Source organism: Mobula birostris, chromosome 1 (genome assembly GCF_030028105.1).
Source record: "Mobula birostris isolate sMobBir1 chromosome 1, sMobBir1.hap1, whole genome shotgun sequence".
Classification (NCBI taxonomy): Eukaryota; Metazoa; Chordata; class Chondrichthyes; order Myliobatiformes; family Myliobatidae; genus Mobula; species Mobula birostris.
Window position 1 is genome coordinate 105,166,251 of NC_092370.1, and position 15,579 is coordinate 105,181,829.

Genomic DNA, 15,579 nt, shown 5'->3' on the forward strand with positions numbered 1-15,579 from the left:
CACACCCGTGTTGCAGAGGCAAACCTGGCTGCCAGAATGCTGGTGCCCCGCTTATTAAGGTGCAACCCGTCCCTTTTGTACAATTCATCCTTACCCCGAAACATACCCCAGTGGTCCAAGAATGTAAATCCTTGCTTCCTGCACCAGTTCCTCAGCCACACATTCAGATCCATTATCTCCCTGTTCTTGACCACTCCAGCACGGGGAACTGGAAGCAAACCGGAGATACCCACCCTGGAAGTCCTGCTCTTCAGCCTTCTTCCGAGTTTTCTGAAGTCGCGCTGTAGAATGTCTTTCCTCTTCTTCCCCACGTCATTTGTGCCGACATGCACCACCACTTCCGGATGTTCACCTTCACTCTTGAGGATTCCCTGCAATCGGTCCATGACATCCTGGATCCCGGCACCAGGGAGGCAACACACCATCCTTAAATCTCGCCTGTTGCCACAGAAACCCCTTTCTGTACCTCTCACTATGGAGTTCCCTACTACCGCGGCTCTGCCTGACGTCTGTCTCCTCGGCTTTGCTTCAGCACCAATTGTTGACTCGCAGACCCGTCCGCCTCTCAGACTGACACTGTCTTCTGTCCCGACAGCTTCCAAGAAAGTGAACCTGTCTATGAGAGGCACATCCCCCGTGCGTGTTCTCTATTAACTGCCTCCTTCCAATAGTTTCTGAAGGCCAAAAGCACCTAGTATAGTACTATGTAATTTAATTTTCTCATAAAGAGTGCGGTGACCAGTCACACGAGATAAGACAAGCACTATACAGGTGTTACAACTATATATGGCTTTCAGCATTAATTTAATCAAAGCCACGATCTTTTGGCATCTCATAGGTGCAAGGAAATAGAACAATTATTTAGTGCACAAGAGCATTTATAACTTACAGACAAGAGAAAATCTTTTATTTACCAACAAATGGATCAGGTAAAGAAAAATAATCCCTCAGTGTAAAACTTTGACATCCTGTTATTGACAAGAATTTATGTAGTTCCATTTAGATTAGATTAGATTATGAGGACACACAGTCCTCTTTTATTGTCATTTAGTAATGCATGCACTAAGAAATGATACAATATTCCTCCAGAATGATATCACAGAAACACAAGACAAACCAAGACTGAAAAACTGACAAAAACCACATAATTATAACATATAGTTACAACAGTGCAAAGCAATACTGTAATTTGATAAAGAACAGACCATGGGCACGGTAAAAAAAAGTCTCAAAGTCTCTCGAAAGTCCCATCATCTCACGCAGACGGTAGAAGGAAGAAAAACTCTTCCTGCCATGAGCTTCCAGCGCCGCAAACTTGCCGATGCAGCACCCTGGAAGCACCCGACCACAGCCAATTCTTGAGTCCGTCCGAAAACTTCGAGCCTCCGACCAGCCCTCCGACACCGAGCACCATCTCTGCAAAGCGCTTCAACCCCAGCCCCGGCAACAGGCAATAGGCAAAGCCGAGGATTTGGGGCCTTCCCCTCCGGAGATTCTCGATCGCACAGTAGCAGCGGCAGCAAAGTGGGTATTTCAGAAGTTTCTCCAGATGTTCCTCCGTGCTTCTCACATCCGGCTCCATCAAATCAGGATTGTGCATGTCTCCTACTTACAAATACGATATCATTTCGGAGTGGCCGCGTGCGCTGCGTCGCGCTGCCATCTTCTCTTCCCCTCATTTATGAAAGCTCCACCTTTGGCATGTTAATTGTGATGTAACAGTTGGCTAGACACCAGAGAATATGCATTAGTTGAACCTCTTCTTCACCTTCAAACAAAGTCAGTTACATCCTCCTAACAAAGTTTCAGTTTGATGCTCAACATCAATTCTGAAGAGCCCAATGAACATGAGGTTAACTCCTGGTCACAGTCACAGTCTGCTATCTTTGACACAGGATTGCTGTTAATTGAACCCATAAGACTCGTATTGTGTTGGCGCGTGGCCAAGCAGTTAAGGCGTCTGTCAAGTGATTTGAAGGTCGCTAGTTCCAGCCTTGGCTGAGGCAGCGTGTTGTGTCCTTGAGCAAGGCACTTAACCACACATTGCTCTGCAACAACACTGGTGCCAAGCTGTATGGGTCCTAATGCCCTTCCCTTGGACAACATCGGTGGCGTGGAGAGGGGAGACTTGCAGCATGGGCAACTGCTGGTCTTCCATACAACCTTGCCCAGGCCTGCGCCCTGGAAACTTTCCACGGCACAACTCCATGGTCTCATGAGACTAACAGATGCTTATTTTAATTTAAAACTCATATTGAACATGAGTTAACAAGGTAAACCCCTCCTGTCTTCTCCTATCATTTTGGATCTCCCCCCCCACCACCCACTTTCAAATCTCTTACTAGCTCTTCCTTCAGTTAGTCCTGACGAAGGGTCTCGGCCCAAAACATCGACTGTACCTCTCCCTAGAGATGCTGCCTGGCCTGCTGCGTCCACCAGCAACTTTGATGTGTGTTGCATGAGTTAACAAGGAACAGTTTTCTACAGCACTTATTTAGGTTTTGCCACTTTTTGCTGAGTGAGCAGATTTGGAAGTTTATTTTGCTATCAGTGCTGTTTAAGAGGGAATAAACTGGATGTGACGATAGTTAGCCTACTTGTTGAAAAATAACCAAACACAATAATTTACCTGACAAAAACAGAATGGAAAGATATTTGACTGAGGGCCAAAGATACTTCTGCTAATCATTGAAAACAAGCAATATAATGGTTCACAATTCAACAGGTTCACAGTTCAATTATGTTAGCAATTTTCCCCTTCCTTGCCTAAAGGCATGGACTCATTATAGTGCAGTCGTATAAGAATTGATTGCCCCAAGTTCAAATGTTCAGTCTTCGTGTACGTTTATAAGTTTTGATTCACCAACAGTCAGAACACTTAACTTGCCAGTGAATAACAAACTAGAATTGTAATATTTACTTTGTACATGTCAGTGCTGAAGTTCAGCTATAATCATTTATGCTGAAACTTCAGCCAATTTGACTGTGACTGAAGTTTACCTCTTGACCAGATCTCCCTTCTTTTCAAATCCTTTTATTGTTATATTATACAAAAAAATAACATGAGTACATTGAAGTAACAACACTTACAATGTGTCAAAAAAGACTATCTTAAAGATTGAAAAAAGAAATTTGTGATAACAAAAAAAACCTACTAAGCAGAAAAAGTGAGAAAAAAAGAGAACCCATTAGGTGTACAACCCTGAAGTCATGCATCATATAAAAAGCTTCTAAAAATAAACATCAAACCACCAGCAAGAAAAGAAAATATACTAAAAAATTTACAATTAGATCGTGGAAAAATCTATCAATTAGCTCAAGTGATAATAACGAGCAAATGAGCCCCATCTTTTCTCAAAATCAAATAAAGGTTCAAAGGTTTAACCTAATTTTCTCCAAACTAAGACATAGCATCACTTGAGAGAACCATTGTGACAAAGTGGGAGCTGATGTATCCTTCCACTTCAACAAAATGGCCCTCCTAGCTATCAATGTAACAAATGCAATAACAAGTTGGTCAGACACAGAAATACCATGAATATTTTGAGGAATTATTCCAAGAAGCACAGTTAATTTATTAGGTTGTAGATTAATTTTAAGTGCTTTAGAAATTGTTGAAAAAACCGACTTCCAGAACTGTTCCAATATAGAACAAGACCAAAACATATGTGTCAATGTAGCTATCTCGGTTTTACATCTATCACAATGACTATCAACATTAGAAAAGATATTCTTGACCAGATCTCCAATAGCAATCTCAATTAACAGAGTATAGTGCATCAAGAATATAATAGCTAAATCTCAGTTGGTAGCTTGTAAAATATCTGTACAATAACTTTTCAGGGCAACAAGTCTTTCTGGAATGTAGTTCAACAAGCCCTACACATCATTTAAAGAAATATTTCATAATTTCCATTGTTATTTCTGTGGAAAGTGGATGCATCTTTGTTAACTAATAAAATTAAGGACAATATTTATTGAAAGGAAAAGCTTATAACATTACAGCGATAAAGTGATAGGTTTCAGGATGGGAGCTAACCAGATGAAGTCTATCTTGGAAAAAGTAATGGACAACTAGGCAAGTTTAATCACGACATTCAATGTCTCCCTAGGAAAAAATTATCATGGTTTGATAGAAAACACAGGAGACTGAAGACACTGGAATCTGGAGCAACAAGCCATCTGCTGGGAGATCTCAGCAGGTCAAGCAACGTCTACAGGAGGAAAGAAAATATTGATGATTTGATACAAGTTTGTATTCCATTTGAGACAGAAAAAATTGGAACAGAAACAACTAGCTTTAACTTAAGTGAAATGAATTACAATGGAGTGAATATGGAGTTGGCTAAGGTGAACTGGACTAAAGATTAACAGGGAAAACAGTTCAAACATTTAAGGAGATAAGCCTCGATGTCCGGCAAAGGAAGAGAGTGCAATTTTCAATTTGGTTTTAAACATGGCGTAGAAAATTTTCTACAGACTTATTTAGTTCTTTTAGAACATAGAACATAGACTAGTACAGCACAGTACAGGCCCTTCGGCCCACAATGTTGTGCCGACCCTCAAACCCTGCCTCCCATATAAGCCCCCACCTTAGATTCCTCCATATACCTGTCTAATAGTCTCTTAAACTTCACTAGTGTATCTGCCTCCACCACTGACTCAGGCAGTGCATTCCACGTACCAACCACTCTCTGAGTAAAAAACCTTCCTCTAATATCCCCCTTGAACTTCCCACCCCTTACCTTAAAGCCATGTCCTCTTGTATTGAGCAGTGGTGCCCTGGGGAAGAGGCGCTAGCTATCCACTCTATCTATTCCTCTTATTATCTTGTACACCTCTATCATGTCTCCTCTCATCCTCCTTCTCTCCAAAGAGTAAAGCCCTAGCTCCCTTAATCTCTGATCATAATGCATACTTTCTAAACCAGGCAGCATCCTGGTAAATCTCCTCTGTACCCTTTCCAACGCTTCCACATCCTTCCTATAGTGAGGTGACCAGAACTGGACACAATACTCCAATTGTGGCCTAACCAGAGTTTTATAGAGCTGCATCATTACATTGCGACTCTTAAACTCTATCCCTCGACTTATGAAAGCTAACACCCTATAAGCTTTCTTAACTACCCTATCCACCTGTGAGGCAACTTTCAGCAATCTGTGGACATGTACCCCAAGATCCCTCTGCTCCTCCACACTACCAAGTATCCTGCCATTTACTTTGTACTCTGCCTTGGAGTTTGTCCTTCCAAAGTGTACCACCTCACACTTCTCCGGGTTGAACTCCATCTGCCACCTCTCAGCCCACTTCTGCATCCTATCAATGTCCCTCTGCAATCTTTGACAATCCTCTACACTATCTACAACACCACCAACCTTTGTGTCGTCTTCAAACTTGCCAACCCACCCTTCTACCCCCACATCCAGGTCGTTAATAAAATTCACAAAAAGTAGAGGTCTCAGAACAGATCCTTGTGGGCCACCACTAGTCACAATCCTCCAATCTGAATGTACTCCCTCCACCATGACCCTCTGCCTTCTGCAGGCAAGCCAATTCTGAATCCACCTGGCCAAACTTCCCTGGATCCCATGCCTTCTGACTTTCTGAATAAGCCTACCGTGTGGAACCTTGTCAAATGCCTTACTAAAATCCATATAGATCACATCCACTGCACTACCCTCATCTATATGCCCAGTCACCTCCTCAAAGAACTCTATCAGGCTTGTTAGACACGATCTGCCCTTCACAAAGCCATGCTGACTGTCCCTGATCAGACCATGATTCTCTAAATGCCCATAGATCCTATCTCTAAGAATCTTTTCCAACAGCTTTCCCACCACAGACGTAAGGCTCACTGGTTTATAATTACCCGGACTATCCCTACTACCTTTTTTGAACAAGGGGACAACATTCGCCTCCCTCCAATCCTCCGGAACCATTCCCGTGGACAACGAGGACATAAAGCTCCTAGCCAGAGGATCAGCAATCTCTTCCCTCGCCTCGTGGAGCAGCCTGGGGAATATTCCGTCAGGCCCCGGGGACTTATCTGCCCTAATGTATTTTAACAACTCCAACACCTCCTCTCCCTTAATATCAGCATGCTCCAGAACATCAACCTCACTCATATTGTCCTCACCATCATCAAGTTCCCTCTCATTGGTGAATACTGAAGAGAAGTATTCATTGAGGACCTCGCTACTTCCACAGCCTCCAGGCACATCTTCCCACCTTTATCTCTAATCGGTCCTACCTTCACTCCTGTCATCCTTTTTTTCTTCACATAATTGAAGAATGCCTTGGGGTTTTCCTTTACCCTACTCGCCAAGGCCTTCTCATGCCCCCTTCTTGCTCTTCTCAGACCCTTCTTAACCTCCTTTCTTGCTTCCCTATATTCCTCAATAGACCCATCTGATCCTTGCTTCCTAAACCTCATGTATGCTGCCTTCTTCCTCCTGACTAGATTTTCCACCTCACTTGTCACCCATGGTTCCTTCACCCTACCATTCTTTATCTTCCTCACCGGGACAAATTTATCCCTTACATCCCACAAGAGATCTCTAAACATCGACCACATGTCCATAGTACATTTCCCTGCAAAAAGGCGCTGAGAAGGCGCTGCTGACTGGGGAATGGGATCAGGTATAAATCAAAGCAAAAAGTACCAAATACTGGCTTTAATGTGTTATACTTAAATGCACGTAGCATAAGAAATAAGGTGGACGATCTTGTCGTACAGTTACAGATTGGCAGGTATGATATTGTGGCCATCACTGAGACGTGGCTAAAGGATGCATGTCTCTGGGAGCTGAACGTCCAAGGATACACGGCGTATCGGAAGGACAGGAAGGTAGGCAGAGGGGGAGGCGTGGCTTTATTGGTAAGTAATGATATTAAATCATTAGAAAGAGGTGATATAGGATCGGAAGGTGCAGAATCTTTATGGGTTGAGCTAAGAAATCACAGGGGTAAAAGGATCCTGATGGCAGTTATTTATAGGCCTCCAAACAGCTGCAGTGATGTGGACTACAAATTACAACAGGAAATAGAAAAGGCTTGTCAGAAGGGCAGTGTTATGATAATTGTGGGGGATTTTAACATGCGAGTGGATTGGGAAAATCAGGTCGGCACTGGATCTCAAGAGAGAGAATTTGTAGAATGTCTGCAAGATGGCTTTTTAGAACAGCTTGTTGTTGAGCCCACGAGGGGATCGGCTGTACTGGATTGGGTATTGTGTAATGAACCAGAGGTGATTAGAGCGATTGAGGTGAAGGAACCCTTCGGAGGCAGTGATCATAACATGATTGAGTTCACTGTGAAATTAGAAAAAGAGAAGCCGAAATCTGATGTGTCGGTGTTTCAGTGGAGTAAAGGAAATTACAGTGGCATGAGAGAGGAACTGGCCAAAGTTGACTGGAAAGAGACACTGGCGGGAAAGACGGCAGAGCAGCAGTGGCTGGAGTTTATGCAGAAGTGAGGAAGGTGCAAGACAGATATATTCCAAAAAAGAAGACATTTTCGAATGGAAAAAGGATGCAACCGTGGTTGACAAGAGAAGTAAAAGCCAAAGTTAAAGCAAAGGAGAGGGCATATAAGGAAGTAAAAATTAGTGGGAAGACAGAGGATTGGGAAGTTTTTAAAATCTTACAAAAGGAAACTAAGAAGGTCATTAAGAGGGAAAAGATTAACTATGAAAGGAAGCTAGCAAATAATATCAAAGAGGATACTAAAAGCTTTTTCAAGTATATAAAGAGTAAAAGACAGGTGAGAGTAGATATAGGACCGATAGAAAATGATGCTGGAGAAATTGTAATGGGAGATAAGGAGATGGCAGAGGAACTGAACGAGTATTTTGCATCAGTCTTCACTGAGGAAGACATCAGCAGGATACCGGACACTCAAGGGTGTCAGGGAAGAGAAGTGTGCACAGTCACAATTACAACAGAGAAAGTACTCAGGAAGCTGAATAGGCTAAAGGTAGATAAATTTCCCGGACCAGATGGAATGCACCCGCGTGTTCTGAAGGAAGTAGCTGTGGAGATTGCAGAGGCATTAGCGATGATCTTTCAAAAGTCGATAGATCCTGGCATGGTTCCGGAGGACTGGAAGATTGCAAATGACACTCCTCTATTTAAGAAGGGGGCAAGGAAGCAAAAAGGAAATTATAGACCTGTTAGCTTGACATCGGTGGTTGGGAAGTTGTTAGAGTCAATTGTCAAGGATGAGGTTACAGAGTACCTGGAGGCATATGACAAGATAGGCAGAACTCAGCATGGATTCCTTAAAGGAAAATCCTGCCTGACAAACCTATTACAATTTTTTGAGGAAATTACCAGTAGGCTAGACAAGGGAGATGCAGTGGATGTTGTAGATTTGGATTTTCAGAAGGCCTTTGAGAAGGTGCCACACATGAGGCTACTTAACAAGATAAAAGCCCATGGAATTACAGGAAAGTTACATATGTGGATAGTGCGTTGGCTGATTGGCAGGAAACAGAGAGTGGGAATAAAGGGATCCTATTCTGGTTGGCTGCCGGTTACCAGTGGTGTTCCACAGTAGTCCGTGTTGAGGCCGCTTCTTTTTACGTTGTACATCAACGATTTGGATTATGGAATGGATGACTTTGTGTTAAGTTTGCTGACGATACGAAGATAGGTGGAGAGGCCGGTAGTGCTGAGGAAACGGAGAGTCTGCAGAGAGACTTGGATAGATTGGAAGAATGGGCAAAGAAGTGGCAAATGAAATACAAGGTTGGAAAGTGTATGGTTATGCACTTTGGCAAAAGAAATAAATGGGCTGACTATTACTTAAATGGGGAAAGAATTCAAAGTTCTGAGATGCAACGGGACTTGGGAGTCCTTGTACAGGATACCCTTAAGGTTAACCTCCAGGTTGAGTCGGTAGTGAAGAAGGTGAATGCAGTGTTGGCATTCATTTCTAGAGGAATAGAGTATAGGAGCAGGGATGTGATGTTGAGGCTCTATAAGGCGCTGGTGAGACCTCACTTGGAGTACTGTGGGCAGTTTTGGTCTCCTTATTTAAGAAAGGATGTGCTGACATTGGAGAGGGTACAGAGAAGATTCACTAGAATGATTCCGGGAATGAGAGGGTTAACATCTGAGGGACGTTTGTCCGCTCTTGGACTGTATTCCTTGGAGGTTAGAAGAATGAGGGGAGACTTCATAGAAACATTTCGAATGTTGAAAAGCATGGACAGAGTGGATGTGGCAAAGTTGTTTCCCATGATGGGGGAGTCTAGTATGAGAGGGCATAACTTAACGATTGAAGGGCGCCCATTCAGAACAGAAATGCAAAGAAATTTTTTTAGTCAGAGGGTGGTGAATCTATGGAATTTGTTGCCACGGGCAACAGTGGAGGCCAAGTCACTGGATGTATTTAAGGCAGAGATTGATAGGTATCTGAGTAGCCAGGGCATCAAAGGTTATGGTGAGAAGGCAGGGGAGTGGGACTAAATGGGAGAATGGATCAGCTCATGATAAAATGGCGGAGCAGACTCAATGGACTGAATGGCTGACTTCTGCTCCTTTGTCTTATGGTCTTAAATATTAAAGAATTCAATGTGACAATAGCATATATGCTATATGGTCTCATAGTGGTTCTGTTACAGCACAAGTGATCCACAGCCCTGAGTAATCGTCTGGAGATGAGCTTTGAATTCCATCACAGCAACTAGGATGTTTAAGATCAGTTAATTAGTGGATAAAACAAAATTATATCAATGACAATGGCTATAAAATACTGGATTGAGATAAAAGCTGTTTCATTGATGTACTGCAGAGAAGGAAACATGCTGTCCTCACCTGGTCCAGCCCATGTTTGACTCCAGAAAGGCAGCCATATGTCTGATTCTAATTTGTCCTGAAATGAAGCACAACTCCAGTTAATTCTAGAAGGATTGGTAATGGGCATAATACTGGCTTTACCTTGAATACTTGATCACGTACATCATGTGCTTCAAAAAGGCAACAATTATACCAGTGCCTATGAAGAAGAATATAAGCTGCCTTAATGACTATTGCCCGGTAGCACTCACATTTACAGTGAGGAAATACTTTGAGAGGTTGGTTATGACTAGACTGAACTCCTGCCTCAGCAAGGCCCTGGACCCATTGATATTTGCCTATTGTCACAATAGGTCAATGGCAGATGCAATCTCAATGGCTCTTCATATGGCGTTCGACCACGTGGACAACACAAATACCTGCTGTTTATCGACTATAGCTCAGTATTTAATACCATCGTTCCCACAATCCTGATTGAGAAGTTGAAGAACCTGGGCCTCTGTACCTCCCTCTGCAATTGGATCCTCAACTTCCTAACCAGAAGACCACAGTCTGTGCAGATTGGTGATAACATATCCACCTTGCTGACAATCAACACTGGTGCACCTCAGGGGAGTGTGCTTAGCCCACTGTTCTACTCTCTATTTACACATGACTGTGTGACTAGACATAGCTCAAATACCATCTACAAATTTGCTGATGATACAACCATTGTCGGTAGAATCTCAGGTGGTGACGAGAGGGCTTCAGGAGTGAGATATGCCAACTAGTGGAGTGGTGCCGCAGCAACAACCCGGCACTCAACATCAGTAAGACGAAAGAGCTGATTGTGGACTTCAGGAAGGGTAGGATGAAGGAACACATACCAATCCTCATAGAGGGATCAGAAGTGGAGAGAGTGAGCAGTTTCAAGTTCCTGGGTGTCACAATCTCTGAGGATCTAACCTGGTCCCAACATATCGATGCAGTTATAAAGAAGGTAAGACAGTGATTATACTTCATTAGGAGTTGAAAGAGATTTGGTACGTCAACAAGTACACTCAAAAACTTCCATAGATGTACCGTGGAGAGCATTCTGACATGCTGCATCACTGTCTGGTATGGGGGGGGGGGCAACTGCACAGGACCGATAAAAGCTGCAGAGGGTTGTAAATTTATTTGGCTCCATCTTGGGTACCAGCCTACAAAATACCCAGGACATCTTCAAGGAGCGCTGTCTCAGAAAGGCAGCGTCCATTATTAAGGACATCCAGCACCCAGGGCATGTCCTTTTCTCACTGTTACCATCAGGTAGGAGGCATAGAAGCTTAAAGGCACACACTCAGCGATTCAGAAACAGCTTCTTCCCCTTTGCCATCCAATTCCTAAATGGACATTGAACCCTTGGACACTAACTCGCTTTTTCAATGTATAGTATTTCCGTTTTTTGCATGATTTTTAATCTATTCAATGTAGGTATACTGTAATTGATTTACTTATTTATTATTCTTATAATTTTATTTTGTTTTTTTTTCCTTCTGTATTATGTATTGCATTGAAATGCTGCTGTTAAGTTAACAAATTTCACATCACATACCAACGATAATAAACCTGATTCTGATTCTGTTCCAAAATAAAAAAGGGAACAATACACAGGAATGTGGACTTTGGGCGTATCATTCCACCACTGAGCTGGATAGAAACCCACACTTACCTAGAGGCCATTAATGACCACCTTTTAAACTGCGCATCACTGAGTATTGATCCGTTCTCAAGATGGTGCTGAGTTACAGTTTCCATTGAGGTCATGACTCAGCCTTAATTATTTGGTTTAGTTTTTTTTTTAGGTTCATAGGGATGATTTTGGAGACATGAGGTCAGGTTAGGGTTTAGGGACAGGGACTTGGGGGAATTAGAGGACAGGCCAGAGTCTGTTTCCATTCTCCATTCAAAGACTAGCAGCGAGGTCACGGTTGGATATCAGCTGGCAGAGCGGCGAGGATGTTCAGAGTCCCGTCATTGGCGAGTAGGGCGTTTGACGCCTAGTGTTCAGCTCCTGTCATTGGTGAGACCAGTGTTCAAGGCCTGAAGTTCAGACCCGCATTCATCACCATCAGCGAGTCCTGAGTCAATGCCAAAGATCGAAGACCAAAGGTCGATCAGAGCTCCAAATCAAATCACAAAAATTGATTGTGAGTCTAGAAGTCGAGGTCTGATGGTCAGAGCTCGAATCTGCAAATCTCTGTGTGTCTTTTTGGGAAGCTGGGGTCCAGTATCTGCAAATCCATGAGGCTGGACACCGAAGGTGGCCTGTCCTTGATTAGAGGACTATGTATGTGTGTTTATGGAGGGAGAAAAGGGGCTTTTTTGCTTTGTTGCTTGTTGTGTACTGTTATGTTGTGTTCTGTGTTGTTCTGCCAAGCATTGGGAGCATATTATGTTGATGCAAGATCGTGTGGTGACACTTGCAGAATGCTCCCAGCACATCCTTGGGTGTTCATGCAAATGACACACTTCACTGTATGTTTTGATGTGATAAATAAATAAATAGTCATAGAAAAGTACAACACAGGAACAGGCCCTTTGACCCATCTAGTCCATGCAACCATTTAAACTGCCTATTCCCATCAACCTACTCTGGGACCATAGCCCTCCATACCCCTACTATTCATGTACCTATCCAAACTTCTCTTAAACACTGAAATCAAACTTGCATGCACCACTTGTGCTGGAAACTCGTTCCACACTTTCACAACCCTCTGTTCCCCTTAAACTTTTAATCTTTCACCCTTAACATATGAACTCTAGTTGTAGTCCCACTCAATCTCAGTGGAAAAAGCCTGTTTGCATTTACCCTGTCTATATCCCGCATAATTTTGTGTACCTCTATCAAATCTCCCCTCAATCTTTTACATTTCAAGGAATAATGTCCTGATCTATTCATTTTTTCCCTATAACTCAGGTCCTCAATCCCAGCAACATCCTTGTAAACTTTCTCTGTACTCTTTCAACCTTATTCACATTTTTCCTGTAGGTAAATTACCAAATCAGCACACAGTACTCTAAATGAGGCCTCACCAATGTTTTACTGAACTTCAACATAACAATGCATCTCTTGTACCCGATCCTTTGATTTATGAAGACCAATATGCCAAAAGCTTTCTCTACAACCCTATATACCTGTGACCGCACTTTCAACAAATTATGGACCAGTATTCCCAGATCCCTTTGTTCTATCACACTCCTCGGTGCCCTACCACTCACTAGTAAGACCTACCCTGATTGGCCCTACCAAAGTGCAACATCTCATTGTCGACATTAAATTCTAGCTGTAATCTTTCAGCCAATTTTTCCAGCTGGCACAGTTCCCTTTGCAAGCTTTGATAGCTGTCGTCACTGTCCACTACACCCCAGTTTTGGTGTCACCCGCAGATTTGCTGATCCAGTTAACCACATCATCCAGATTGTTGATATAGATGACAAACAACAATGGACCCAGCACCGATCCCCACAGTATTCCATTCGTCACAGGTCTCCAGTCAGAGAGGCAACCATCTACTACCACTCTCTGGCTTCTCCCACTCAGCCAATGTCTAATCCAATTTACTACCTCATCTTGAATGCCAAGTGACTGAACCTTCTTGACCAACCTCCCATGCGGGACCTTGTCAAGCGCCTTGCTAAAGTCCATGTAGACAGCATCCATTGCCTTGCCTTCATCAACTTTCCTGGTAAAAAATTTTATGGGGTTGGTTAGACATGGCCCATTACGCAAGAAGCCATGCTGACTATCCGTAATCATTCCATGTCTATCCAAATACTTATATATCCAGTCCCTTAGAATACATTCCAATAACTTTCCCACACTGGTGTCAGGCTCATTGGCCTTTGTTTTCCTGGTTTATTTTGAGAGCCTTTCTCAAAATAAACCTAATTCTAAATTGATGTTGGTTTACTTATTAAAACCTTTATTAATTAACTCATTTTAAATGAGACAAAATATAACATATTTTACAAGCATTCTGCATTGTTGAAGTTTCTAGACTGATCCACCCTGTCCAGTCCAACCCAATGAAAGCAGCACACATTACATTAAATGATAACTGGTTCTTCTCCAATAAATTAATTCATTTCTGATTGGACAAAGAGATTAATAGAGGAGATGCTGAGACCAAAGGTGCATCAGCCAGAAACAAATGGTGCATCATTGCCGGCTGATACATTTTCACGCCAGTTATCTCTTCTGCCTTTTTCATGAAGTCACTGAGCACTACGGTACAGAAACAGCCCTCTGGCCCATCTGGCCTGGTCTTCTGCCTCATCCCATCGACTTCCATCTGTACTATAGCCCTCCATACCTCTCTCACCTATGTAACTATGAAAACTTCTCCTAAACGTTACAATTGAACTTGCACTCCTACCACTTCTGCTGGCAGCTCGTTCAACACTTGCACCACCCTTTGAGAAAAGAAGTCCCCCCTCAGATTCCCCTTAAATACTTCACCTTTCTCTAGAACTGCACAAAATACTCCAAATTTAGTCTTACCAATGTCTTTCACAACTCCAATATAGCAACCCAACTCCCGTACTCAATCCTCTTTCACCTCCCTTCTTTACCCTTCATGATTCAGAGTACCGTAACTGTCCAGCTGTGCAGACCGCACAGTACACTTGCCTTCTGACTCATTTTCCTCTGCTCCTTACAAACTACCAGACATTTTAATTACTTATTTGGTTAGCTAGTTACTTAGAAATACAACACAGTACCAGACCCTTCTGCAAGCCTGTATCGTCCAATTACACCTATGTGACCAACTAGCCTAACAACCTGCATGTCTTTGGACTGGGTGGAAACCAGAAGACCAAAGGGAATGCGGGGAGAATGCATGATCTCTCTAGAGACAGCGTTGGGATTTGAAACCTGATGCCTGGTGCTGTAATAGTGTTATGTTTGTTGTTCTCGGTGTCGGATGTGGGAGGCCCTGGAGTCTCCAAGCCTCCCGGACGTCCACATCTGCGCCAAGTGCATCGAGATGCAGCTCCTAAGGGACCGCGTTACGGAACTGGAGCTGCAGCTCGATGACCTTCGTCTGGTCAGGGAGAGTGAGGAGGTGATAGAGAGGAGTTACAGGCAGGTGGTCACACCGGGGCCACGGGAGGCAGACAAGTGGGTCACGGTTAGGAGGGGGAAGGGGAAGAGTCAGGTAATAGACAGTACCCCGGTGGCTGTGCCCCTTAACAATAGGTACTCCTGTTTGAGTACTGTTGGGGGGGACAGCTTACCCGGGGGAAGCGACAGTGGCCGTGCCTCTGGCACAGAGTCTGGCCCTGTAGCTCAGAAGGGTAGGGCAAGGAAGAGGAGGGCAGTAGTGATAGGGGACTTGATAGTAAGGGGGTCAGAAAGGCGATTCTGTGGACGCAGTCCAGAGACCCGGATGGTAGTTTGCCTCCCTGGTGCCAGGGTCCGGGATATTTCTGATCGTGTTCAAGATATCCTGAAGTGGGAGGGTGAGGAGCCAGAGGCCGTGGTACATATAGGTACCAATGACATAGGTAGGAAAAGGGAAGAGGTCCTGAAAGGAGAATATAGGGAGCTAGGAAGGGAGTTGAGAAAAAGGACCGCAAAGGTAGTAATCTCGGGATTACCGCCTGTGCCACGCGACAGTGAGAGTAGGAATGCGATGAGGTGGAGGATAAATGCATGGCTGAGGGATTGGAGCAGGAGGCAGGGATTCAAGTTTTTGGATCATTGGGACCTCTTTTGGCGCAGGCGTGACCTGTACAAAAAGGATGGGTTACA

General features: G+C 43.6%; 1 long non-coding RNA gene across 1 annotated transcript in view; it reads right to left on the minus strand.

The window, feature by feature from the left end:
- Positions 1-972: 972 nt before the first annotated feature.
- The window catches only part of LOC140202560 (uncharacterized), a 39,904-nt gene continuing 25,297 nt past the window's right edge, over positions 973-15,579 (minus strand). Inside the window, exons 2-3 of the long non-coding RNA XR_011887126.1 lie at positions 9,819-9,876; positions 973-1,726 (exon numbers count right to left, since the gene is read on the minus strand). This is a non-coding gene — a long non-coding RNA (uncharacterized lncRNA). The remainder of the gene's footprint in view (positions 1,727-9,818; positions 9,877-15,579) is intronic.